The following is a 27,219-nucleotide window of genomic DNA, read 5'->3' on the forward strand; positions in this document are numbered from 1 at the left end:
TGGAGGAGGGGGCTGAAGCTGCACAGGCTTCCCGGCCAGCACTGGGTGGGCCCCGGGTCAGGCCCCCTCCCCAGACCGGGAGCCTCAGGCTGCAGACGCCTGAACAGTGGACACTGCCAGGCTGCCAGGCCATGAATCTCCTCGTAGGATGAGAGAAGAATTTTGTTTTGCCAACACTCTGAACTCAGTGGAAACGAGTCCTTTTCAGTTTACATTTTATCACATGAGTAATCACCTTTGGGGTAAGCAAAGTTTCCCTGATGGAGCACAGCAGTCCCCATACTCCCTCCCCGCAGACACTGGCTTTCTTGTCATCCATGAAGGCTCAGACCCCATGTTTCTCATTCACAGGTTCAAACTCAAGTACAGCAGTGTGTGAGAGGGCTGAATCCACCGTCCAGAAAAGAAGTCACCAAAAACACGGTCCCTAACCTGTTTGCCAGTCCGAGAGCGCCCCTCCTCCTCTTGGGGAGCCTCGATGATGAAAGTCATCCATCAGAAACAGAGGGGGCGGGGATGAGATTAGAGAGTCAGGCGGGGGTGGGGGTGTGGGGGGTTGTCTCTCAAAGGTCTCTTTATCCTAAGAGCCTGGGAACCACAGGGGCCTGAGAAGATCAAACTTGTTTTGCAAAGACCCCTCTCACACACCTGGGAGCCAGGAGGCCTAGGCTTCAGAGAGACCGGGGGGAGGGCATTTAGGGAGAGGAGGGGGTGAGGGGGGTGACGGACCAGACAGGGAGCCAAGGCTGCACCCCTTCTGCCTCAATCCTGCCTGTGGAAAGCCAGCATTTAAATCCACTTTGAATCTAAGATTTTCAAAAAGTATTACAAAAGAAAAGGCTGGGACACAGACAGACGTGTCCGTGTGGTGCTGTGTGCGGAGCTTATGTACTGCTCACAGCTCACAGTCCATCCAGCATTCATCCCGGTCCCACCAGCCATGGATCATCACTACCCTCGCTGTTCAGAAGAGGTGACCAAGTATCAAAGCAGGTCGGCGTCTAGACAAGCAGAGCCACCAAGGGGGCGTGTGGAGCAACACTTGGCCTCGCTGCTGCCCCTGGGCCCAAGCTCAGGCCCACTAGTGAGCAGGAGGTCTGCCCTGAGCCTCTCAGGTGGACAAGCCCACCCAGGAGCTCTAGGGACACACAGTGAGGGGCCTAGGGGGAACTGCCCCCAAATGTTCCTCGAAGGCAGATGGACTACTCTAAACTAAAGGTACTTAAGAATGGTGGATGCAACAGGGACACTGTGACCCCTCCTCCATCACCCGAGGCAGGAGCTGAGCCTCCATAAAGGATGTGCTTATCAGTGGACAGAGAACCTGAACAAACAAACCCTCAGCCTCTTTAGGGGACCAACCCCGGGCCAAACTGCTCAGATTCTTCACTAATTGAGCATCCAAAGCCTGCGCTTCTTTGTTCTGTCACGTGTGCATGCGTGCTAAGTCGCTTCAGTCCTGTCTGACTGTGCAACCCTACGGACTGTAGCCTGCCAGGCTCTTCTGTCCATGGGATTCTCCAGGAAAGAATATTGGAGTGGGTTGCCATGACCTTCTCCAGGGGATTTTCCTGACCCAGGGACTGAACCCAGGTCTCCTGCATTGCAGGCAGATTCTTTACCATCTGGGGCTTGCCTGGTGGCTCAGCTGGTAAAGAATCCACCTGCAATGTGGGAGACCTGGGTTCGATCCCTGGGTTGGGAAGATCCCCTGGAGAAGGAAAAGGCTGCCCATTCCAGTATTCTGGCCTGGAGAATTCCATGGGCTGTATAGTCCGTGGGGTCGCAAAGAGTCGGACACGACTGAGTGACTTTCACTTTCTTTACAATCTGAGCCACTAGGTAAGCCCCTCTTTGTCCTGGCAACTGCTTTCAAATTTGTTTCTTTGTCTAACGAATATAAAAGCCACCTTCTTTGGCCACATTTTGGGTCCCACTTCTGTGAGACCTCCGTGCACAGGAATTAAGACTTGCCTCTTTGTCTCCTGTTCATCTGTCTTGTGTCAATTTTACTATCAGTCCAGAGACAAGAACTCCAGTGGGGTGGGAGGGTGTCTCCTCGCCACTGCAGGCACAGGAGCCCTGAGGACACCCCCAGACTAAACACAGGCTGGAGAGACTGAACCACATCCCCACCCCATCCCCCGTCCCACCAGCCCCATTCCCTCCCTGGAGCCAGGACCCCAGTCGACCTGGATGAATGTGGTGGATGGGTACCAAGGGTACAAAAGGAGACCAAGGGCACTGACACGGACTTTCCTCCTACAGTTTCAGGAGAAAAAGCCAGTGGACAGAGTCAGACGTGAACCTTTGATGTCACTGGATTCCTGGACTGCTTGGAGACCATCTCCCTTCAGGGTATGGTGAAGACTCGGGCTTCCAAGAGTTCAGGGAAAAAGGCAAAGATTCTAAGAAAACAAGTTTTCTCAAGACCAAGTGTGTTGTTGAACAGAACAGGGGACTGAGGGGGGCCCACGCCCCCAGCTCCTGGTCTGCAAGCCCTCTATTGACAGCCTCCTCAATGTCTGTCAACAGAAAAACAGATGTAACGTGTTGTGAGTTCTTCATTCAACACCGGACAGCTACAGAAGAGAGTGAAAGTAAAGTGAGAGTCGCTCAGTCGTGTCCGACTCTTTGCGACCCCATGGACTATACAGTCCATGGAATTCTCCAGGCCAGAATGCTGGAGTGGGCAGCCTTTCCCTTTTCCAGGGGATCTTCCCAACCTAGGGATCGAACCCAGGTCTCCCACATTGCGGGCGGATTCTTTACCAGCTAAGCCACCGGCCCAAGAATACTGGAATGGGTAGCCATTCCCTTCTCCAAGGGATCTTCTTGACTCAGGAAATGAACCAGGGTCTCCTGCATTGCAGGCGGATTCTTTACCAGCTGAGCTACGAGGGAATCCCAGAGAAGAGAGATAGCTCACTAAAGCTTCACAGATAACCCATGAATGAACCAAGAACAAGGCTGAGAGAAAAGCCCAATTTGCATATAATGCAGATGATACACATTATATAAAATCTGAAACAAAATAAACAAGGACTTTCCTGGAGGTCCAGCGGTTTAGATCCCCTGCTTCCATTGCAGGAGGCATGCGTGGCTTTGATCCCTGGTTGGAGAAGATTCTGCATGAAAAAGAACAAATAATCCTTCGCAATGCTGGACACCTGATGTGAAGAGCCGATTCGCTGGAAAAGACCCTGATGCTGGGAAAGACTGAAGGCAGGAGAAGGGGACAATAGAGGATGAGATGGTTGAATGGCATCACCAACTCAATGGACATGAGTTTGAGCAAGCTCCGGAAAATGGTGAAGGACAGGGAAGGCTGGAATGCTGCAGTCCATGGGTTGCAGAGTCAGACATGACTGAGCGAATGAACAATTATATGCACTGTTAAGATTACACAAGTGTTTAATAAAAGGATAAACAAGAGCTTAGTTTCCTCCTGGGGGAAAAGTAGGAGGGAAAATCATCAGTAAAGTGCATCCAGTGATAAAATTGTATTTGTAACGCTTTATTTAAGGCGGGTGATAGGTACTTGGAGGCTCCTATTTAATTCTCTGTATGTGTGTGCATGCACGCACACACTCCGTCGTGTCTGACTCTGTGACCGTGCCACCACCCGGGAAGCATTACAGTCTACATTTTCATTAAAAACAAAAAAAAACAAAAAAAACAAAGAAGACTCAGAGCGTGCTTCTCTTGGAACAGGTTTGTAAACCAACAAGGTTTGAAGCTGCACTTCTGCCACCATGTGGCTCCTTGAGGTATTACATGCACACGATTTGCAGAAAACTCAAGTCTGAAACCGGAGAAGGCAATGGCACCCCACTCCAGTACTCTTGCCTGGAAAATCCCATGGACGGAGGAGTCTGGTAGGCTGCAGTCCATGGGGTCGCTAAGAGTCAGACATGACTGAGCGACTTCACTTTCACTTTTCACTTTCACGAACTGGAGAAGGAAATGGCAACCCACTCCAGTGTTCTTGCCTGGAGAATCCCAGGGACGGGGGAGCCTGGTGGGCTGCCGTCTATGGGGTCGCACAGAGTCGGACTTGACTGAAGGGACTTAGCAGCAGCAGCAGCAAGTCTGAAACGGAGAAGGCAATGGCACCCCACTCCAGTACTCTTGCCTGGAAAATCCCATGGATGGAGGAGCCTGGTAGGCTGCAGTCCATGGGGTCGCTAAGAGTCGGACACGACTGAGTGACTTCACTTTCATTTTTCACTTTCATGCATTGGAGAAGGAAATGGCAACCTACTCCAGTGTTCTTGCCTGGAGAATCCCAGGGATGGGGGAGCCTGGTGGGCCGCCGTCTATGGGGTTGCAGAGTCAGACACGAATGAAGCGAATTAGCAGCAGCAGCAGCATTAAGTCTGAAAAGGTGCATTGTTATTTATTCTTAGGTGCAGCGTCCCAGGAAAGTAACCCACAATGAGAGCCCAAGTGTCCACCACTCTGTATGCAACCAATGCTAGAAGCCTATTTGACCAATTGTGAACGGTGCTTGACGACAGCACAGAAAGCATGACGTGATGCAAACAAAGGAAACCAGACCCCAACCTTACACCATATGCACAAAGAATAACTCAGCGTGGATTACGGACTTACACATAAGACCTGAAACTATAAACTTCCAGGAGAAATCAGAAAGGAAAAGCAACTTGACATCCGTCTTGGCAACGATTTTCTTCATGTGACCACCAAGAACGCAAGCCACCAAAGCAAAGTCGGCAAGTGGGACTACACCAAACTGAAAAGCCTCTGTCCAGCAAAAGAAACAATACAAAAATGAAAACAAAATGTACAGATGCGAGAAGAAATTTTCAAATCACATGTCACATAAGCAGTTAATACCCCAAGATGCATACTTAAAAATGTATACAGCTCAAAAGCAAAAAAACAAAAAAAAACATTTTCCCAAAGACTTACAGATGACCAACAGGTACACAGAAAATGCTCCACATCACTACTCATCAGGAAAATGCAAATCAAACTACAATGAAATGTCACCTCACACCTGTCAGTAACGCTTTTATGAAAAAGGCAAGAAACAACAAATGTTGGCAAGGATGTGGGGGGAAAAGGGAACCCTTATGCTCTGTGTGTGGGAATGTCAGTGTGGGCAGCCACTGTTGAACAGAGTAGGGAGGTTCCTCAGAAAACTAAAAATAGAGCTACCATGTCACCCAGCTATCTCACGTCCGGGTGTATACTGGAAGGAAATGAAATCATGATCACAGAGACAGCTTTGTGCTCTCATGCTTATGGCAGCACCACTCACAATGACCAAGACACACAGACAACCTGAGGGTCCATCGCTGGGTGAACAGATAAAGAAAATTTCTCTCTCTCTCACATACAGGCATGCGCGCACACACACACAGAGGAAAGCGTCTCAGCCATAAAAAAGGACATCCTGCCATTTGCAAAAGCATGGATGGACTGCTAGGGCATTACACTAAGTGAAATAAATCAGACAGAGAGAGACAAATACTATGTGATCGAATCTACACACGGAATCAAACAACACTGAACCCACAGAAACAGCAGAAGGGTGATGCCAGGGACTGGGCTGGGGTGGGGAGGGGAGATGCTGGTCAGAGGATACAGAGCTGAGTTCCAGTTATGAGACGAATCAGCTCTGGGGATGTGCTATCCAGCATGGGGACAGTAATTAACAATACTGTATACGCGAAAGTCCTTTCACGAGTAGACATTTTATGTTCTCACCACAACAAAATGGTAATTATGTGTGGTCATGGGTGGGTTAATTAACCTTATCGTGGTAAACGTGTTGGAAAACTATATACGTGTCTCAAATCATTACATTATACACCTTAAAATCACATGAAGTTACATGTCAAATTACATCTCAAAAAAGCTGGAAAAAAGGGAAAATTTTAAAAACATTATGCTATGAAGCCCAGTCAGAGGTGATGAGAAAGTTACTGGTCATGAACTGTAGGGAAAAAAAAGGATGAATGTAAGATACATCCGAGATAGGAAGGTTAGATTAGTCATAACACCAGCAAAACCAGGTGAGATGGGCTGGCGTCCAGACACAGACATTTGCCCTGGTAGGCAAATGGGGGACCTGTGTGTAGACTCCAAATCCAGGAGCGAAGAAGCAGGAAGAAACCATGAGAAGACGCCGGTCCACAGTGTGAGGCTGATGTGCAGACCCTGGTGCTTATCACAGCAGACCTCACCAGAGATCAGCACCTCTCTTCTGAACACCCAGGTCAGAGAGACGCAAACCTACAGCATATACCCGGCGGTCTTGAATAGACATACAGAAACAGGTCCTCGTGTGAGATCGTGTGCACTCAGGCACTAACTTGGTGAAGGGAGCAGACCACTGGCTTAACTACATTCTGTTCACTCTGTGGGGTGGGGTCTGTGATGACTGTACAGGGGTGTTTGCCCTGCCCCTTATCCTGGCTGCACCCCACAGCTGACCCCAGGCCTGTGCGGGCTCAGCCCCTCCAGTGGGAGCAGGACTCAGCATCCAGTTGAGACTCGTAAGATGGGGAAATCGACAAACAATGGGATCGCACTAAAAAGGAACAAAATAAATTAGCCACCCGCCCAAACACACACATACACAAACCTTCCCATAGGTGAGCACAGGTCTGACTGCCATGTGCTGGGCTTGATTCAGATCACCCCACATCCCACAGATGTCCCCCCTCCTCCTCCCACTCCCACCAAGGTCAGCTCCCAGGTGCTCTGACAAGTCTCCAGTTTTCCTTCCACAACAGGAAGGAAGGAAGTTTGCAAATTCACGGTCATCACAAGAGTCCATTCATGAGGATCAAGTGAGGATTAGTTTGATCTGGCCATTGCCACAGAACTGGATTTAACTTGAGAGGGTCTGAATGTAGTGATGTCTAAAATTTAATATCAAACAGAGTTTTCATGACTGCTCACCTCCTCCATGGCAGGGTCAGCAGATTCTTTTTTTCTGGCAGCACCATGAGGCTTCTGGGATCTCAGCCTGCCAATTGGGGATCAAACCCCAGACCCTGGCAGTGAGAGTACCGAGTCCTAACCACTGGACCAAAAGGTCAGAGTATGACTATTTCAGGCTCTGAGGGCCCCAGGCCTCTGTTGTGACTTTTCACTACCCCCCGTGGCTCAGAGGCAGCCCTGGATGACAGCTAACAGACGATGGGTTGCGTCCCAAGACTGATGTTCGAATAGCATGTGATTTTCACACCTGCATTTTTTTTTCAGACATTAAAAGCTGTCAAAACCATTCTTGGCTCACAGGCTGTGGCTAGGCTTGGGCTGCAGACTGAACCACATCTGATAAACACACATAAAACACCATTTACTGTATAACCATGAGAAAACAGGTTTTTCTTTATAAAATGCTAACTCCTTAAGCAATATATCGGACAGCAGGTTCCCAAAGTGAATGCCCCAAAGACCCCCAATCACAGTCTTCACAAGGACAAGTGCCGGGTTTACAACAACAGAAAGACAGACCCCCAGCTTCCATGGTGCCTGCAGCAGCACAAATGATGGAATCAAGACAGAGTCTGACCCAAACACACCCGCCCAGCTCAGCCAGGGCAGCACTCCCGCCGGGACGCCCCACACAGAGAGGAAGACCACAGCTGCTGGAGTCAAGAGGAACAGGACTGTGGGGCTCAGGAAACAGACACACCCTTCTCTTCCAAATCGGTTGTGTCCGACATTCAGGACTTCATCTTCTGAAAAATTCCAAACAGGTGTTTCAGCATCACTGACCTCCACTTGATGCCTACTGCCCAGCTATCCATCTTCACTCTCTCCTTTTTTTAAGATTTTTTTTTAATGTGGACCGTTTCTAAAGTCTTTATTGAACTTGTTACAATATTGTTTTAGTTTTATTGTTTTGGTTTTTGGCCAAGAGGCATGTGGGATCTTTGCTCTCTGACCAGGGACTGAACCACACGCCCTGCGCTGAAAGGTGAAGTCTTAACCACTGGACCACCAGGGAAGCAAGTCCTCTTCACTCTCTGCTTCTGCTTGATTTTTCCTTCCTCCCAGCTTATAAGACGTCATGCTACTGCTGCTGCTGCTAAGTCGCTTCAGTCGTGTCCGACTCTGTGCAACCCCATAGACAGCAGCCCACCAGGCTCCCGTCCCTGGGATTCTCCAGGCAAGAACACTGGAGTGGGTTGCCATTTCCTTCTCCAGTGCATGAAAGTGAAAAGTGAAGGTGAAGTCGCTCAGTCATGTTCGATCTCGACCCCATGGACTGTAGCCTACCAGGCTCCTCCGTCCTTGGGATTTCCCAGGCAAGAGTACTGAAGTGGGTTGCCATTGCCTTCTCCATAAGAAGTCATACATGTCATTCAATTCTATTAAAGTTGTGATAAGAAAAAAAATTCTGACAAACCTCTTTACAAGGTTAAAGGTTAAAGCTAGAATACCCCCAGAACATCTTCACCTGACAGTTACCTTCATCATTCTGAACAGCAACATGGAAATGTCACCCACAGAGAGAGATGCTTTTCAGCAGAAAGCTTTCTTTGCCCCTCAGATCACATCTAAGATCTGCCTGATAAAAAAGTCCATTTGCAAACAAGTCCATTTGTTGAGAGTAGAGGTTTACTTTAGTTCACTGATATACTGGAAAGCTGACTGGCTGGGCAGTCTACAGCAGCTTCCTACACACCAGTCCTAATTGTAAGATGTGAGCCCTGCAGGGCTTAGGCAGGGTCAGAGGTGACAGGCACAGCCTGACACAGGGCAGGAACCCACAGCTGGTAGTTATCACCATAAACAGGACACTGAAGAACGAGCTGAGAATTTAATGTGAGGACATGTGGGAGAAGTCTTTTAAGAGAAAAGCATTCCTGGTGGCTTTTTTTTTTTTTTTGCCATGTGTGATCTTGGTTCCCCTACCAGGGATCAAAGCCATTCCCCCTGCATTGGGAGTGTGGGGTCTGAACCACTGGCCCACCAGTGAAGTCCCCAAAGAACCACATTTCTCTCTGCAAATGGAAAAGGGGAAAGAAAGAAAATGCACACAAGGAAATTCTCCTGGTTTGTGGCGATGGACAGAGAGGGTTGTGTACTTCTCTATTTCACACACAAACGGAGGGTTGCATGTTTCCCTGTTTTTCACACACACACACACACACAGCTGTGTGCTTTCTCGTTTCTTACACAGCACACACACACACAGGGCTGTGTGTTTTTCTATTTCTCACACATACACATACATACACAGAGGGCTGTGTGTTTCCCTGTTTCACACACACACAGATACACACCACACACACACACACACCACTGGTGGAAAGGACCAAACTTGGCCTGTGCTGGTAAATTGGCAGCTTATTCAATTGTCAAGAATTCACAATATTTTAACTGTCCTATTTAAAAATAGGCTTCTAGAAAACCTCAGAAATAGAGTCACCATTACAATCATGAGTTGTGGTGGGAGGGAATGACTCCTCTGTGTTATCAGAACATGTTTGTGTATGTGCTTCTGTGCACTTTCCTACAAAGGTCTGCACACCACAGAGCCTCAAGGTGGGCTGTGCGCAGTAAGTCAAATTTAGACCCTGCTGACCCATCCACCTGCTCCAAGCACCTCTGGGCTTTCTTCTCACATTCTTGTCATGGCCTCGTTGGGTGCACCTTCACCAGGGATGCGGGACAGGACACTGAACGCACGCACTTGCTACGTATCTCACACCAAGCTAAGCCCCCTCAAGGGCCCCCACTCCCACCTCGTTTCCACGGCACATCGTCACCTCCACATGGCTTGACCACTGATGCAACCACCTAACCTAACCACGCAGAACACTCACCTGTGCAGCTAACAGCACTGCCCACATCTTTCGGGGTTTGGCAGCGTACCACTGTGAGATCTCAAGGCTGAAAGAAGGGGCTGACAGAGCCAGACTGATGATGGGGGCAGGCAGGGGTCTCCTGCCTTAACACACAGACACAGACCCCCAGCCTCTCCAGAAGACTCAACTATAGACCCCACAGCCTGGGATATAACGCTGCGCCAGGCATGCTCAGTCCTGACTGACTCTTCGAGACTCCAGGGACTGTAGCCCTCCAGGCTCCTCTGTCCATGGGATTCCCCAGGCAAGCATACTGGAGTGGGTTGCCATTTCCTCCTCCATGGGATCTTCCCAACCCAGGGATCAAACCCACGTCTCCTGTGACTCCTGCATTGCAGGCGGATTCTTTACCCGCTGAGCCATCGGGGAAGCCCCATATGGGATGGATTAAAGAGGCTGAATTTAAGAATTATTTCCTGGGCTTAGAAATTGAGGTTCAGGAAGATTCATAAATTTCCCCCCCAAACAAGTCAAAATACCTAAAGTAAGGGGACTGTGCTCTGACCACAGTGTCAGTTAACTTTAATTAAAACAAAGTGTTTTCCATGTCCTAGCTACAGAGGACGGTTACTGACCTGCAGCATGTGCACAGTTAAAAAGTATTTTATAAAAAGGAGAAAGTAAGTAGCATTGAAAACCCTCATCTTTGCAGAGAACTGCTGAAATAAACAATTATTTTGAAAGCTATATTTGAGGTATACATTGAAAACTAGCATTAAACAGTAATTTTTTTTGCTCTTTTTTCCTATCATATAGAGTATTTTTATCAGTTTATTTATGAACGGGAAAAAATGAGGCCGTTTTTTCAAAGAGCCTAACAAAATGATGTCTTTTGCAGAAATAGAAAAATTCATTCTAAAAGTCACAGGAACCTCAAGAAACGCGACCCTGCCCCAAGCCAAAATATCTTGAAAAAGATGAAGTCTGAAGTTTCCTAACTTCCTGATTTCAAAATGAACTACAAACTTCCAATAACGTAAATAGTGCAGTGCTGGCAAGACTTCAGACGCACAGACCAATGGGAGAGAACTCAGGGCTGGTAATAAACCCTCCACATACAGCCAAATGATTTTCAACAAGGGTGCCAAGACTGCTCAGTGGGAGAAAGTGCAGTCTTTTCAACAAATGGTGGGAAAAATGTCCTCAAGCATTCATTTAAGCAAAAGAATAAAGCTGGACTCTTAACCTCATGGTATAAAGAGAAGCTGACTCCAAACAGCTCAGATAAAACTCGTAGAAGAGAACACAGGAGAAAAACCATAATATTAGATTTTGTTACAATTTACTGGATATGACCCCCCAAAAAAGAGCAACAAAAATAACACCAGGCAGTGGAACTGTATCAACATTAAACATTTCTGTGTGACACGGGACACAATCTAGAGTGAAGGAGAACCTAGAGTCGGGAGAAAGTCTGGGTACACCACATATGTGACAAGGAGCTCATACCTAAAACCTGTAAAGAATCAACACAACGACAACTAGATACAGTGAGCACGGTGCGCAAGACTGAGATGGAAGTGAAGCGGGTCAAAGGCAACTAAGTAGGCAGAACCACAGGAAGAAAAGGATGAAGGGGAAATTCCGAGAATCTTTAAAAATACTTTCTGCTTTGCTGGAAGAGAAGTCTGCCCTGTCACTTATCCGGCTCCAAGTGGAGTTGAAGCCTGGGAATCCCATATAAGGGCGCTCACTCAGGGCTGTTTCTGCAGGCATTTCACAGCCCCCACCCCCATAGCGCATCTGAAAATGGCATTTGGGAGAGGAGGTCTCTGGCAGCAGCATACACATACATATTACAGGCTGAGGTTTCCATCCTCAATAGCCAGGTGACCTGCCAAGACACGTCATCCTTGCCCAAACACAGTTCAGCATCTGGCGGTTTTCCTGCAGTGGCAGCTGGTGGTAGACACAGAGGCCGTGTGGCTGTCATCCCCACAAGCAGCCATTCAGTCAGAAACATGCTCACACTGCGGTGACGCCCTGCCGCCCATGGACAGGACTGTCCCGTCTCTGGGGAAGCCGCCTTCCAGCCCAGACTCCCTCCCGGGCTTTGGAGCGGAGCCTCTGTGCTGGGTGAGCCTCACACTTGTCTCAGCTCTGCGCGGTCCAGTCCGGCAGCTACCAGCCAGGCAGCAACTTATCTGAATCGAGACGCGCTTTATATGTGAAATACACGTGGGATTCCTGAGAAATGTAAAATGTCTCAGCAACTGTTAACATGATCGTAGTGTGGATATAGTCTGGACATGGTAGTAGTTTGGCGTTTCGAGTCACGTCAAATCTATTATTAAAATTAACTTCATCTGCTCTTTTCTGCACGTGGTTGCTAGAAAATTGTGCAAATGTGGCATGGCTCACTTGATGTATTATGGACAGTCGTCCTAGACAAGATCACAGGCCTGTTACAGAATGAAGAGACATGGCCCAGAAACCATTCCAAGGACAAGGCACTGAAAACTCGGGCGCCTCCGTCCAAGCTCAGGGAACAGGAGGCTTTGAATCCTCTGAAGGTAAGTACGCAGCCCAGGGTGGGGGTCGGGGCAGCCTGGCCTGGAACCTGGTCTCCTCACCAGCAGGCTGGACTCCTGTCTGTAAAGTGTGTATCAAAACTCCCTCCAGGGCTGCAAGTACTATAAACAAAGGAATGTGTTTCCACCATCAGCAACACTGATGTTGAGTGAGTTCTCAACAAACAGACTTCCCTTTCTTTCAGGGCCTTAGAAGTCTTGTAGACACACTGAGGAGCTTCACTCACTGGGGTGAGTCACGGAGCCAGGGAGAGACTTGGATCCCACCAGGCGGGTGGGCAGGCAGGCAGGCGGGCAGGCAGACAGCCTTCAGAGTTCAACCCCTCCTAGAGCCCCGTCCACTTCTTCCTCTTGCTGCTACTGCTGCTAAGCCGCTTCAGTCATGTCCGACTCTGTGCGACCCCATAGACGGCAGCCCACTAGGCTCCTCTGTCCCTGGGATTCTCCAGGCAAGAATACTGGAGTGGGTTCCCATTTCCTTCTCCAATGCATGAAAGTGAAAAGTGAAAGTGAAGTTGCTCAGTCGTGTCTGACTCTTAGCGACCCCATGACTGCAGCCTACGAGGCTCCTCCGTCCATGGGATTTTCCAGGCAAGAATACTGGAGTGGGGTGCCATTGCCTTCTCCACTCCTTCCTCTTAGATCCTCACAAATCATTACAATTAACTTCGAAATTCTGGCAGCGGCTCAGGACTCCTTAGGACTGTTATTAATAACTCATTGCTACCATCTAAATTTGAATGTTGCTCTGTCCTAACTGTAGCACGGATACATCCTTTACTGATGGTGGGGTCTGGTCAGACACATAATGAATGAGACCTTCATAATGGCCTGAGAAATGAGCAGTCACACTGAATACAGACTTTCAATTACTGACCAGGTGAATCAGAGCCGTCACCTCTGACTGAGCAGCCCGGGCTTCATTTCTGGATGGTTTTTGGAAAAGCCACTTTTATGATCACCTCGCAGTTGCTGCTGGCACCGTGCTGGGCTGGCAGCCCCAAAGACTCTTTTCCTCACTTCAATGATGTTATTTTCTTATTCTCCACCCAACTTTCCCAAAACACTTGCCATCACTGATTACAGGTGCCAACCCTTCTGGGGTCTGGCTGAAGGAAGCTTGACAAGCATGCCAGGATCTGGTCTCCAGGACCCCTCCCACCATGACAGCAACGCAGGGTCTGGGCAGGGGGAGAGGGAAGTGGAGGATGACCCCTGTAGGATCCCCACCATGCCCCTTTGAGAAGGTGGGGGGATGGGCAGAGCAGGGGGAGGAAGGGAAAGGGAAGAGAGGGGAGGAGGCTGAACAAGGAAAAAGCAAAAGAAGGAAGATAAAGTCTCTGCAGCAGTGGTTGGGCACAGGAGTAGGGGGGGTGCTCTGAAGAGGGGAGAAAACACGTGAAAATCTCAGACACTAAACAGAACGTGGTTCCTTTCAACCCTGACCTCCTCCGGGAGTTTCAGGTCTTTAAGGAGGCAAGCTCCAAATATGCAAAGTAAAGTAAAAACCAAAGCTCAAGAAACAGTTTGGTGGACCCTCAGAAAGTTCAACAGAGAATTACTATACGCCTTGGCAATCCCACCTCCGGGTCCCCACCCCACGGAACTGAAAGCAGGGACTCAGACGGCCGCACCCCCAAGTGCACCGCAGCACTCCCACAACAGAGAGCAGGCAGGGACTACTGTGGGTCCCTCGACAGACGAGTGGTGACAAAATGTGGTCCATCCACACAGTGGAGCAACAGCCGCCCCAAAAGGAAAGACATCCAGATGCATGCCGCAGCAGGGTGGGCCTCAAAGTCATGCCGCTAAGTGGGAGGGCGACGCCGAGGTCACATGTCATACGACCCACGTGTGTCATGTGTCGTGTGAACGTGTCACATGTCGTATGACCCATGTGTACCATGTGTCATGTGACCCACTTGTGTCATGTATATACAACCCCCTTGTGTCACATGTCTTACAACCCACGCATGCCACGTGTTACATGTCCCACTCGTGTAAAGTGTTATGTGACCCACTCATGTCACATGACCTACGTGTATCATGCATTGCATGACCCACTTGTGTCACGTGTTGAATGACCCACACATGTCACGTGTCATATGACCCACTCGTGTAAGACACACGACCAAGTTCAGAGGCAGGAAATGCATTGGAGCCGTTGAGGTGGGGAGCAGGGGTGAGGAGTTAGGGCTTCAGGTACACAGCACTTGACGTGACGGAAAGTCCTGTCAATGGAGAGAGGTGACGGTTGTACAGCATCATGAATGTAGTTAATGCCACTAAAATTGTATACCTTAAAACGGTTCAAATGGAGAGTTTTGCGTTAGAGGTATTTTACCACAATAAAAATAATTAAAACAGACCAAAAAAAAAAAAAAAGGTAGGGGCGGGAGAGAATGTTTGTCAGCCACCTAGATCTCACCAAGTACCAAGCTAGAACCCTTCTACATATGTGATCTCAATTAATCCTCCCTGTTCATAGATTACGCATTATAATCATTCACAGATGAAGAATCTGCAACTCACATAGTAAGTAATTGGTTCAGAATCATAGAAGTGGCAAAAGTAAGATCTGAACCCAAGTCTGGTCACCATAAAAGCCATGCTCTTCAGCTATACCTCAGTGTTTCTTTCAGGATAACCAGGCCCAGTGAATAAGTCAGTGAGGAAGGCGGCCCTGAGCCAGCCCATCAGCAACAAGAAAGACCACAAACAGCTGAGCCCAAGAACTCAGTGCCACCCCCACATCATGTGCAAGCGAGCTTCCTTCTAGCAGCAAAGGAACCTCCTTTCAGCACAGGATTAAACCCCATCAGTACACTGCCTAGGGCGTATCTACCTCTTCTCGCCCCCACCAAGATGACTTGGTAAATCTATTTTTCCATTTTTCATGTTCTATGTACCTGACCCCCCAACTCTAACCTGAAGGGCTAAAGCACCCAATTCCCCTGTCGATACCATGGGATACTTATAGTGACTTGTGGAACATAAAGGGACTTCCCAGGTGGCTCAGTGGTAAAGAACTCGCCTGTCAATGCAGGAAACACCAGAGACCTGGGGATTCAATCCATGGATCAGGAACATTTCCTAGAGGAGGAAATGGAAACAATTCCAGTATTCTTGCCTGGAATAGCCCATGGACAGAGGAGCTTGGTGGGCTACAGGCCATGGGGTCACAAAGAGTCAGACACAACTGAGTGACTTAGCATGCACACATGTGGAACATAAATACTTTCCTACACATGCCCTCACATCACCCACCCTTTAACTCTAGTCCACAGTGCAGACGGATTACTACAGGCTAACGACAGGCTCAGTCGCAGCTAAGATCTGTCCTACATTTTGCCCTCCTTCTGAGGACGAGTGGATCCTCAACGTGTTGTAAGAACTTGGGAGCAAGACCTAATTGAAGATCACTGCAAGACCTCTGCTTTAAAATAATAAAAACACTTTTTTAAAAAAGTTCCTGTAAAGGTGCTATCTTTTCTTGGGGGACCCTCAGGGCTACTGACATCAAGAAGTTATCAGTGAGACTGCAGACTCCTCCAGCCATCCTGAGGAGGCCCGGGTCCCCTTGCGCCAGCACGGAGCCCCCACTGTAGGATGTCCACGCCCTGGTCCTGCTACACCGTTTCTCTGTCATCTGAGAAACTCTCTCTTTTCAACTTTTTTTTTTCTTTCTTGCCCCTGAAAAAGATAATTCCCTTCTCCTGATCACTATAATTATCCCATATTTCATGGTTACGTGTGGTTGTATTATGTATATATATGTGTGTGTAACATAAATATAAATACATTTATAATAAACTCCCTGATCCATCACCCATCCCATACCACAGGACTATTCCTGAAGATTAGCTGTAAAATGAACAGTTTCATAAATACATTTACATCTCTAAGGAAATTCACAGTGAATCCTGAATAAGGCAAGAGATCCTTTTGGAGTGAATAATGATCTTGTAAATGTTTTACAAATGCAGACTTGGTGCATTATTTTCCTCCAAATGTCCTGCTGATTTTTAAACAGTTACCATTAATGAGTAAGAATAGCTCCCCCAATCCTCACGCTGTTTTTTCTCACCACTGCACGACCAAAGTTCACTAGCCACAGCGTTAAACAGTACCCGTTTGCTGGTCTGTTTTAAAACCCCAGACAGGATCTGAGTTAAAAATATTTAACATAATAAAATCCCAAAAAGCATTCCTAAGGTCTTTTATAGCAAAACTCTGCAGGACCATAAACTGGAGGACTAAACGTTATCAAGGTTGTTAACAATTTCTCTGCAAACATAGGGAGTAACCTCCCTCACCCACCCTGCTGTGAAACCCATAAAACAACAGCTGCTCACACACACATTGCACAGTCACACACACACCCAGGAAGCAAGACCACCTTGCTGCCCTTTGAAGCAGGGAGCAGACATTAGCATTGCCAAAAGCTACTAGGACCCCTTACTGCTTCTGGGTTTGCAAGTTTAGACAAACATCTTTTGATATTTGCTTCCAAATGACTGAGAAAGACAAGTCAAGAGGAAAACAAACCCACAAGTACAACAGTGCCTTTGTCCGGCCACTCTGGGCCATCCCCTCCATTTCTCTGGAGGCCGTGGGGGTCCTCTTACCTGCACATGCACGGCCCCACCTGTGCAAGGGTGTCCTTACCTGATACTTCCACACTCTGGGACAGGCCCCTCTCTGTGTGTCCACCCTTATTCCACGGGCTTATCAGGCTCGGGAAGCCGGGTTGCCATCACAGCGTGTTATCTTTAAGCTCCTGTTTCCTACACTGAATAGAACTTCCTCATCTCAGCTCCAGGTCTGGTGCCCTGAACTATATTTAAGCCTATGAAGCCACATTGAGGATTCTTCCTGCACGCAGTCGAGCCACGTGATGGTTACATGATAACCCGGTGGTTTCAAGTGAGACGACACCCCGATGTCACAACTCACATCCTGCTGGACTGTTCTACAGACTTTACTGAGTTGCCAAGTTCAACCACACTCACTGAAGGCACTTGTAACGTGCAGGGCAAGGCTGAGAAAAATGAATGACAACGGGTCAGCACAGAAAGAGCTGAGCGCCCTGGGTATGGACGACACCTTCACCTCTGAGCAGAGCATCTCTGGGGCTTTACAGAGCAGGTTGAGCAGCTGGTCTTTACTTTGCCTTCCCTGTAAAATAAACCCAGGGCTGGGAGGCCGTGCTCCATTGGGCTGGGCAGTGGCGGCAGACCCTTATGCCCTGGCTGAGTCACGGCTGGGGCTGCCTCGTGCCAAGCTTCCACTGAGGAAGAGTAGGGGGTGTCTGCTGGAGTCGAGGGGCAGCCTTCCTCCTCCTGACACAACAAAGCTTCTCCGCCCGGATTCACGAGGACGCAAGACTAGTCCAGAACCGACTCCTTTAATACAGAGCAGAGTCCTGATGTCTGATTCCTCGTGGTGGTGGTGGTGGTTTAGTCCCTAAGTTGTGGCTGAGTCTTTTGTGACCCCGTGAACTGTAGCCTGCCAGGCTCCTCTTTCCATGTGACTTCCCAGGCAAGAATACTGAAATGGATTGCCATTTCCCCCTCCAAGGGATCTTCCCGAACCAAGGATCGAACCCACATCTCCTGCACGGGCAGACAGATTCTTTACCACTGAGCCACCAGGAAAATGAGGCAGATCCGGAACAAGAAAACAACCCATCACCTCCATTGGTTGCCCCAGCGTAGAGCCTGAGGAGGAGGGTCTGGGAGGCAAACAGAAGGTCTCTGTGGGCAGAGGAAGCTCGGAGATTCAGGCTTGGCTCCGAGCCTCACCTGCAGCCCCGACCATCAGGGCTGGTGGATGTCTCACGTCATATGCACGCAGTAAACTTTCAGCCAGAATCTTCTGGTTTTTGTTAATTCACTCCTTTCTGGGAACTTGGGGGCTGTTTGTGGGGAGAACCAGGCCCCTGCCCCACTCCCGGTGCAGACACAAACCCTGGGAAGCGGCCACATCTCTCAGGAGGAGAAAGAAAGGGAAGAAGTCTTGGGCACGTGCACACACACACACACGCACGAGCGTGTGCGCATGTACACACGCATGCCTGAGTGAGGTGAGGACTGTGTGGCAGACAGAGGTCCTAGGAGTCACAAGGCCCCCAGGGCATGCATACACACACACACACACACACGTACACACACACACACGTACACACAAGCGCACGTGAGGTGAGGACCTTGGGGCAGGTGGAGGTCCCTGGGAGAAGAGCCGCTGAGGCCAGCCCCCTCCAGCAGGTGAGCTCTGCTCCAAGTCACCCCCTGCCCACCAGAGGCTGGGTACCCTATAAAGGGACCTACCTTCTCCACTAGCCCACGGTCAGGCTTCTGTTTTCCTTCATAGGCCCCCAGACAGACACAATGCCATCAGGTTAGTTCCTTCCCACCGAGTATCCTTTAAACAGGATATTCAGAATACACGGATCTAATCTGTAACATGTTCCATATCCACGCATAGCTTTTCAGTTCTGCCTTTGAAAGGCTCTGGGATAATTTCAACCCACTTGTTTTACCCAGTCTATCAAGTGCTACTGAACCTCTCCATCTTGAGCTTTTTCATTTTTCATTTTTAAAAATGTAGTTGACTGTGCTGGGTCTTGGTTGCAGCGCCCAGGGTCTTTGCTGCAGCGTGTAGGATCTAGTTCCCTGACCATGGGTTGGACTCATGCCCCCTGCATTGGGAATGCAGTCTTAACCACTGGACCACCAGGGAAGTCCCACTTCTCCATCTTTAAACATTCTTCTTACATCCTGACTATGAAACACATTATAACCCAAAAGTTCATCATTATTCATCCTATACATAAGCTTTCCCTATGGTCTCTTATCTCACTGGAGAAAACTTTAGTTTACCAGTCATCTCTCATTTAAACAAAATAAACCAAAACAAAACCTTTTCAATAGACCATCATCACCGACTCAAAGGACATGAGTTTGAGCAAGCTCTGGGAGTTGGTAATGGACAGAGAACGTTGGTGTGCTGCAATCCATGGGGTCGCAAAGAGTGGGACACAACTGAGCAACTGAACTGAACTGAACTGAACTGAACCGACTGTCTTAAAGGCTCTGAGCTTCTGTGAAAGTGTTAGTTGCTCAGTTGTGTCTGACATTTTGCGGCCCATAGACTGTAGTCCGCCAGGCTCCTCTGTCCATGGAATTCTCCAGGCAAAAATAGGAGAAGGAGTGGGCAGCCATTCCCTTCTCCAGGGGATCTTCCCAACCCAGGGATTGGACCCAGGTCTCCTGCATTGCAGGCAGATTCTTTACCATCTGAACCACCAGGGAAGCCCATATTTGAACTTCTAAATATGATAAAAAAGAAATTAATACAACTTATGAGAGTAAAGACTTAAGTAAAAAGCCAAGCAAACTGTTTACAAATCCCAGGCATTCCTAGAAAACTTGGTGTTTATTAAACTGTGTGAAAGTACTCTTTTACCATATCTAAAACAGAAGTAGGTGCTATGCTCAGAGAATTATAAAAAAATGCCTTTTCCTTTTTTAAAAACTATGGATGCAAACTCTGACATCCAGCTCCCTGGCCCCACCCCCACCCAGTATCCACGGCCCCAGCAACTCCATATCTATGAGCCCTAAACCATCAAGGTAACAAAAGTGTCCACAAGTTCCCAGTGGCTCTTTAGGGAATGGGCTTCCCTGGTGGTTCAGCTGGTAAAGAATCCACCTGCAATGTGGGAGACCTGGGTTTGATCCCTGGGTTGGGAAGATCTCCTGGAGGAGGAAATGACTACCCACTCCAGTATTCTTGCTTGGAGAATCCCATGGACAGGGGAGCCTGGTGGGCTACAATCCATGGGGTTGCTAAGAATCAGACACAACTGAGCAAATTTCATTTTTCTTTCCTTAGGGAATGATTCTAGCTCCACTGATAACTACTAATCCAGAGGATTTCTGAGGTCATCAAGCTACCTGATGGCCAAAGCGCTACCACTTGAAGGGTCTTCCACCGCAAGCCTCCCCTCCACCCTGAGCCCCCTGCTCTGTCTGCGGCCCCACCACGACTATCTCAAGTGCAGACAAACATCAAACTGGCCTTAGTCCAGTCCCTCCTGAGGCAGGTAAGGAGCACGTGTCCTGTCGGTGCCACCCCATGACTCCTTCTGTCCTGTTGGCACCTCTGTGGGTCAGGTTTGGCTACAGACTCATGAATACTACATCACCCATTATCCAATGGCCCCTCCTATTCTCAGGAAAGACTAAACACCCTGGATGACTCAGACTGACTGCTGGAACAGTCATTGCAAGCCAAGATACAGTTTTTCAGAGAAAAGAGTGAAGAGGGCCTATGAGGGAAGGTGGGCACAGGAGGGCGCAACTGCATTGCCCCCCGTCCTCACCACAGGTCAGGGGGACAGTGCAGACCCTCAGTCCAGGACAGCAGAACCCTGAGGCTATAGTGGAGAAAAGGGCCCAACAGACTCCAAGGAGAGAAGGGGAGAGGGGAGGACAGCTGGGAGGGAGAGGTGGCTGTGCTAAAGGGCGAGGCCGGGAGCCAGCCTTCTGCCTCAAGCTCACTTCGGGGGTGGGGGGCAGGGGACAGGGGAGGGTCAGGCCAGGCTGCACAGGCATGGGGCCAAGCTTGCTGACTTCAGTTTCCCACTGTGTGAAGAAGGGTTAGCTCCCATTTTAAAAGCATATACTATGCTTCTGCATGTGGGGGCATGTGCACTCAGTTGTGTCCTGCTCTTTGCGACCCCATGGACTGTAGCCCACCAGGCTCCTCTGTCCATGGGGATTCTCCAGGTAAGAATACTGGAGTGGGTTGCCATTTCCTTCTCCAGGGGATCTTTCTGACCCAGGGATCAAACCCGCAGCTCCTGCATTGGCAGGCAGATTCTTTACCACTGAACCATGTGGGAAGTCCTACGTTTGCAAATGTATAAAAAAAATACACCACTCCAGGTTTAAAAATCCAATCCCCCTTGACCATGGAGGGAAAGTTACAAATGATAAAACAAACTATTGAGGAGAAAAGTAGTGTGAGAAGTCAGGACTGATGCCCACAAGGCTGCTGGGGCCTGTTACTAAGTGGATGCTGCCTACAGTGGCTAAATACTCCAAAAGTAATAAGAGTATCCCCCACTGAATGGGGAGGTATACCTACCCAAATTATTAAATTTCCACATGGGAGTGGGCGGGGGAGAGATGAGGACACAAAGCATAGAGGACTTGGGGGCCATAAAAACGATCTGGAGCTTCCCTGGTGGCTTAGTGGATAAGAAATCCACCTGCAAATGCAGCAGTCATGGGTTCAACCCCTGATCCAGGAAGAACCCACATGGTGTGGAGCAACTAAGCCCATGTACCACAACTATTGAGCCTGCTCACCCAGATCCTGTGCACAGCAACAAGAGAAGCCACAGCAATGAGAAGCCAGGGCATCTCAACTAGAGAGTAGCCCCCACTCGCCACAACTAGAGAAAAGCTCATGCAGCAAAGAAGACCCAGCACAGCCAAAAATAAATAAATGAAAAATTTAAAAAACCCATTCTGTATGATACCAGAATGATGGACACATGTCCTTATGCACTTCTCCAAACCCACAGAATTACAATACCAAGCATGAACCCTAATGTAAACTAGGGGCTTTGGGGACCACAATCTGTCAATGTAGGTTCATCAGTTGCAACAAACGCATTATCTGGCGAGGGATGCTGATAACAGGGGAGGTTGTACACGTGTAGGGTAGAAGGTGTACAGGAAATCCTGTACCTTCCCTTCAACTTTGCTCTGAATCTAAAAATACACTAAAATATAGTCTTTTTAAAAAATTAGCAAGGTTGTAAAAACTGAACAATATTTAATTAGTCCCCAACTCAAGCATGAAAAATTTGAAGCCAATTCTATATTAAGTTTGCAATTTTGGAATTTCCATAGGAGCCATATAATACATTTCATTAATAGAATCATGAGCAACCCACAAAAGCTCAATCCAAACTGTAGCTGAAAAACACAATAGTGTAGCAGCAATCCGGGGATGATCATCTTGAGTAAGTTATGTCACATTTCTCATCTGTAAAACACATATGGGCATACTGCTACTGCTAAGGAATACTAGCCATGGCAATTTTATGTGGCATTCAAGTTCAAGCTGAAGTGAGAAAGTTACACCCTGGAGTCATGAGTGACGACACTCTCCACAATGCAATCTGGGGCTGAGTGACAGGCAAAGGGGAGTTTGGGGTTCAGCAGCCATGGACGGAGGAGCCTGGTAGGCTGCAGTCCATGGGGTTGAGAAGAGTCGGACACGACTAAGAGACTTCCCTTTCACATATAGTTGATTTACAAGGTTGTATTCAATTTGTTGTAAAAAGCTGATTTTTCAAACAAGTGAAAAATAGGGGCTATGATTTAAAGATATCCAATGGCACCCCACTCCAGTACTCTTGCCTGGAAAATCCCATGGATGGAGGAGCCTGGAAGGCTGAAGTCCATGGGGTCGCTGAGGGTCGGACACAACTGAGCGACTTCACTTTCACTTTTCACTTTCATGCATTGGAGAAGGAAATGGCAACCCACTCCAGTGTTCTTGCCTGGAGAATCCCAGGGACAGGGGAGCCTGGTGGGCTGCTGTCTATGGGGCTGCAGAGTCAGACATGACTGAAGTGACTTAGCAGCAGCAGTAGCCTGAACCACAGGTACAGGGTCTGTGCAGAGCGGGGTCCTGGGCAGCACGAGAGTGGCCAGAGGGAGGAGAGGCTGCCTCGCACAGGTTTGTGTGAGCGGGGACAACGTGCACAGCGCTTGACTGCGAAATGCTCAAACAAAAGCAACACCAGATGCTCTCCAGAGCTTTAATCAGCTGTTCTCCTTTGAAAAGTCTTTTCCTGATGCTGTCTAGCATTCTGCGGCCCCTGGAGACATTTCACCCACTTCAAAATGGAAATTCAACCACAAAACTCTTGTATTGTGTACCCTTAGGAAAAAGATATTCAAAGCCTTAGAAAATATCCAGACCCAATCAAAAGCAAAACCCACACAAAGAGCAGACTTTCAACCTCACCCCTCGACATACACAAACTCCCAAGTGGGTTTCCACTTTATTTGGATTCAGGCGTCTTCTAAACCAGAACCTGGAGACTGAATAAAGATGCTAAAGTATAATAAAAAAGCCAAAATTGAGTAAAAACCCACATCATCCATCTACTACCTGGGAGGAAGTTCTTTACCTTCAGTGAGCTCTTCAAAAACCTCCAGACCCCTCACCACCACAGCTGGCTTTGGGTGTCAGGGGTCTCCTCAGCCCCTTGAAATCTTTGCTCTGATGTAGTGACAGTGAAGTCTGCTTCCACCTCCCACCCCTAGACATTTCTCCAACCTCCTTCTCTACCCATGACTCATTACCACCTAATACATCTGACGTGTTTGGTTCTGACCTCTCCCCACAGCAGAGACATAAGCCCCTCAAGGATTCGAGCTCCGTCTGTTCAGCTTCCTCCTGCATCCCCATAGACTGGGGCGTGCCCACAGTGAGGTCTCAGGCCCACTTAACTGAGTCTGTGAACTCAAGTGAATTCATTCACCCCTCCACTGGGGCTAATATCACCTACTGAATTGCAGGGTTGTTTTGAGGACTACTTAGAAATAAAAAATTAAAGCACACTGCAGAAGGCAGAATCATGAAGAAACAGAAAATCTGAGCTGGTAAGTTGACTGACTCAGTAAACAAAACCTCCCAGAAAACAAAAGTCTAGGACCAGACTTTTTTTGACTTCTACCAAGTATTTAAGGAAGAGTTAATACCAGTGACTCTCAAACTCTTCCAAAAGATAAAAGAGGAAGGAACATGCCCAAACTCATTTTAGAAGGCCAGCATCCATCATCCTGACATAAAAAACCAGACAAGAATATTGTAAGAAAAAAAATTATAGGTTAATATCCCTAATGGACATAGATGTAAAAATCCTTAACAAAACATTAGCAAATTCAACAATACATTAGAAGGAACTTCCTTGCTAGAACAGTGGATAAGAATCCACTTGCCAATGCAGAGTACACGGGTTCAATCGCTGGCCCAGGAAGCTCCCACCTGCCACAGAGCTACTAAGCCTGTGAACCACAACTACTGAGCCTGAACTCGAGAGCATGTGTGCCACAACTACTGAAGCCCGTGCACCCTACAACCCATGCTCAACAACAAGAGAAGCCATCACAATGAGAAGCCTGCACACCGCAACTAGAGCAGCCGCTGCTCGCAGCAACCAGGGAAAAGCCTGCGCAGCAATGAAGACCCAGCAGAGCCAAAAATAAACAAGTAAGTTATTAAAAAACAAACAAACACACACGTCATGCACTGGCTGGCACATGGCAACTCAACTACCATTAGTTTCCTTTCAGTTTCCTAGTTGAGATAACTGGCTAACAGCTGCTGAACATTCCAGGCAGGAAACTAAAAGCATGGCGGAAAGATCGCTGCAGGCAGTTAAAACACAAGGGGAAGCAGGGCCTCCTGCTGCAGAGCTCCTCAGTATACCTGTGACTGTGAGGGACTCAGAGTCTCCACCTACACCAAGTCAGCGCAACAGTCGAGAACAGGTATAAAGTTACTAATTTGACAGGGAAATTCTACACCTTCTGAATCTAAGAGGAAGAAATGAGACTTGTATTCATATGGCTTCTTTTCATTTCATTTTTCTAGTAACCCATTTTTATTGTCCTTCACAGAAGCACCGGTCAACAATGAACTGGAAAAAAGTCCATGGGGTTGAAAAGAGTCAGACACAACTGAGTGACTAACACTAACTAACTTCCTACTTTATTTTGTCTTGTTTTTGGCTGTGTTGGGTCTTTGTTGCCGCTTGGGCTTTGCTCGAGTTGTGGTGAGTGGGGGCTGCTCTCTAGTTGTAGTGTGTGGACTTCTCTTGTTGCAGAGTTCAGGCTCTAGAGCCACAGACTTCAGTAGTTATGGTTCCCGGGCTCTAGAGCGCAGGCTCAGTAGGTTGTAGGTCACAGGCTTAGCTGCTCTGAGGCATGTGGGATCTTCTTGAATCAGGGATCAAATCCATTGTCTCCTGCATTGGCACACGGATTCTTTACCACTTGGAAATTTTTTTAAAGAGCCTCACTCTTCGCTACAACTTGGGGAGCACTGGTCAAGCATGCCTGGTGCAGTCCAGGAAGCCACGGAGAACCAGCAAAGCTCGCTCACACTGCATGTTCAAGAACTGTGGGTGGGCCAGGTTCTAGGCCAAGAGAGGATGGATTGCGGGGGGTGGGGGGGGGTGGGGAGTGGGGGTGGGGGTGGTGCGGGTGCAGACCCAATGAAGGGAAATTCCTAGAGGTGAAGCAGAAACACTGAGACACACAGGATGGGCACAAAGTCAGGTGAAGATGAAAAAGGCTGGGTTTGCAGTTCCCCGGTCCTCTGTCCCCAGCGGCTCTGTGATGGTCAGGCCACCCACAGCATCCCCAGTGCCCACACGAGCCCCACGCACTTCATAGCCTGTATGTCTGCATCTCATGGCAGTTTTGCAACCACTGCACTAAAGCCACATTTTCCGGAAGACCTTCATCCTTTACCCTCCTTTCTAACATGTCAGGGCCAGTGTTTCTTGGCCTGCAGGCAGGCAGACCTGGCCAAGCTCCCAGAGGACACGCAGCTCCAAGGGAGACCTTCCCCATCAGCCATGCTTGGGGCCACCAGCCCCTCCACCCATGGAACAGCTTCCTCAAGCAAGGACTCAGAGCCCACTCATCTCTGTGTCTTTTTACCATACAGGATTATGTGTTAAATGCACAAAAACTAAACAGCAAGAGTCTTCTGAGAAGAGATGAAATGTGTAATGTTCATCGTCTGAAACGGTCACTGTGCTCACCTTTCCCTTCAGCTAAAGTGTTTACAGGACGTTCCATGAGGCTGCCTGGTTCCCTTCCCTTCTGAACGAGAGGCCAGGGGAGCTGTCAGCATTTCCAGGAGACCGTCCACTGCCCACCTCAGTCAGCCATGTGGGTGATGAGTGATCACACCCACCCACGTTTTCTTTCGGGGCGTCCACACTGTTTGCCAACAGCTCCACAAGAACATCCAGGACAGCAGAGCAGGACTGAAATGTGGCTCAAACACTTCTCAGGTCCCATCCGCCCCATGGGACCCACAGAACCACCACTGCTTCCACACAGGATGAGATGTGGGCGAAGACCCAGACCCTTAAACTACATGGTATTTCACTCCAGCCCTTGAAAGGCATCTCTCCTCCAGCAGAGGACCTCCAAAGACAATCTGAAAAGCAAGCTTTTGTCTTACCAGTTATTACCGTTACTTTATAAACACCGAGTCTCCTGTACCGCACTGTAACCCGAGGAAGGATGCACAATAGCCAAGTCCCTCACAATAAATAATACATAGGCACTCAGCACTTACTGCAGACAAGAAAGCAATAAAAATACTAACATGGTGTCCATAAGCTTGTTCATAGCCCAGAGATTTTAACAAGAGAATCAGACAGTTGCAATGTTTAGCAGCTTGGAAAAATGCTACCACATTAGATTCACTGGAAAAGGCCCCAGTGCTGGGCAGGATTGAGGGCAGGAGAAGGGGGCAGGGGGGCTAGACGATGAGATGGTTGAATGGCATCACTGACTTAATGGACATGAGTTTGAGCAAACTCCAGGAGATGGTGGAGGACAGAGGAGCCTGATGTGCTGCAGTTCATGGGGTGACAAGGAGTCAGACTCCACTTAGCAACTAAACATCAACTACATTAGTAATATATACATATATATTACTAATGTAGTTGATATATATATAAAACAAATGAGATCTACATACCTGTCCCTCAG

General features: G+C 48.4%; 1 protein-coding gene across 3 annotated transcripts in view; it reads right to left on the bottom strand.

Annotated features, from left to right (window-relative positions):
- The window catches only part of LIMS1 (LIM zinc finger domain containing 1), an 82,804-nt gene that overhangs the window by 36,481 nt on the left and 19,104 nt on the right, over positions 1 to 27,219 (bottom strand). Inside the window, exon 1 of one of the 3 annotated variants that reach the window (XM_005212663.5) lies at positions 17,060 to 17,244. The exons of the other annotated variants lie outside the window; for them this stretch is intronic. The gene's annotated coding sequence lies outside the window, so the exon portion shown is untranslated. Of the gene's footprint in view, positions 1 to 17,059; positions 17,245 to 27,219 lie in introns of those variants that run through there. 3 annotated transcript variants of the gene reach the window in all.

The sequence above is a fragment of the Bos taurus genome, chromosome 11, assembly GCF_002263795.3.
Source record: "Bos taurus isolate L1 Dominette 01449 registration number 42190680 breed Hereford chromosome 11, ARS-UCD2.0, whole genome shotgun sequence".
Taxonomy (NCBI): Eukaryota; Metazoa; Chordata; class Mammalia; order Artiodactyla; family Bovidae; genus Bos; species Bos taurus.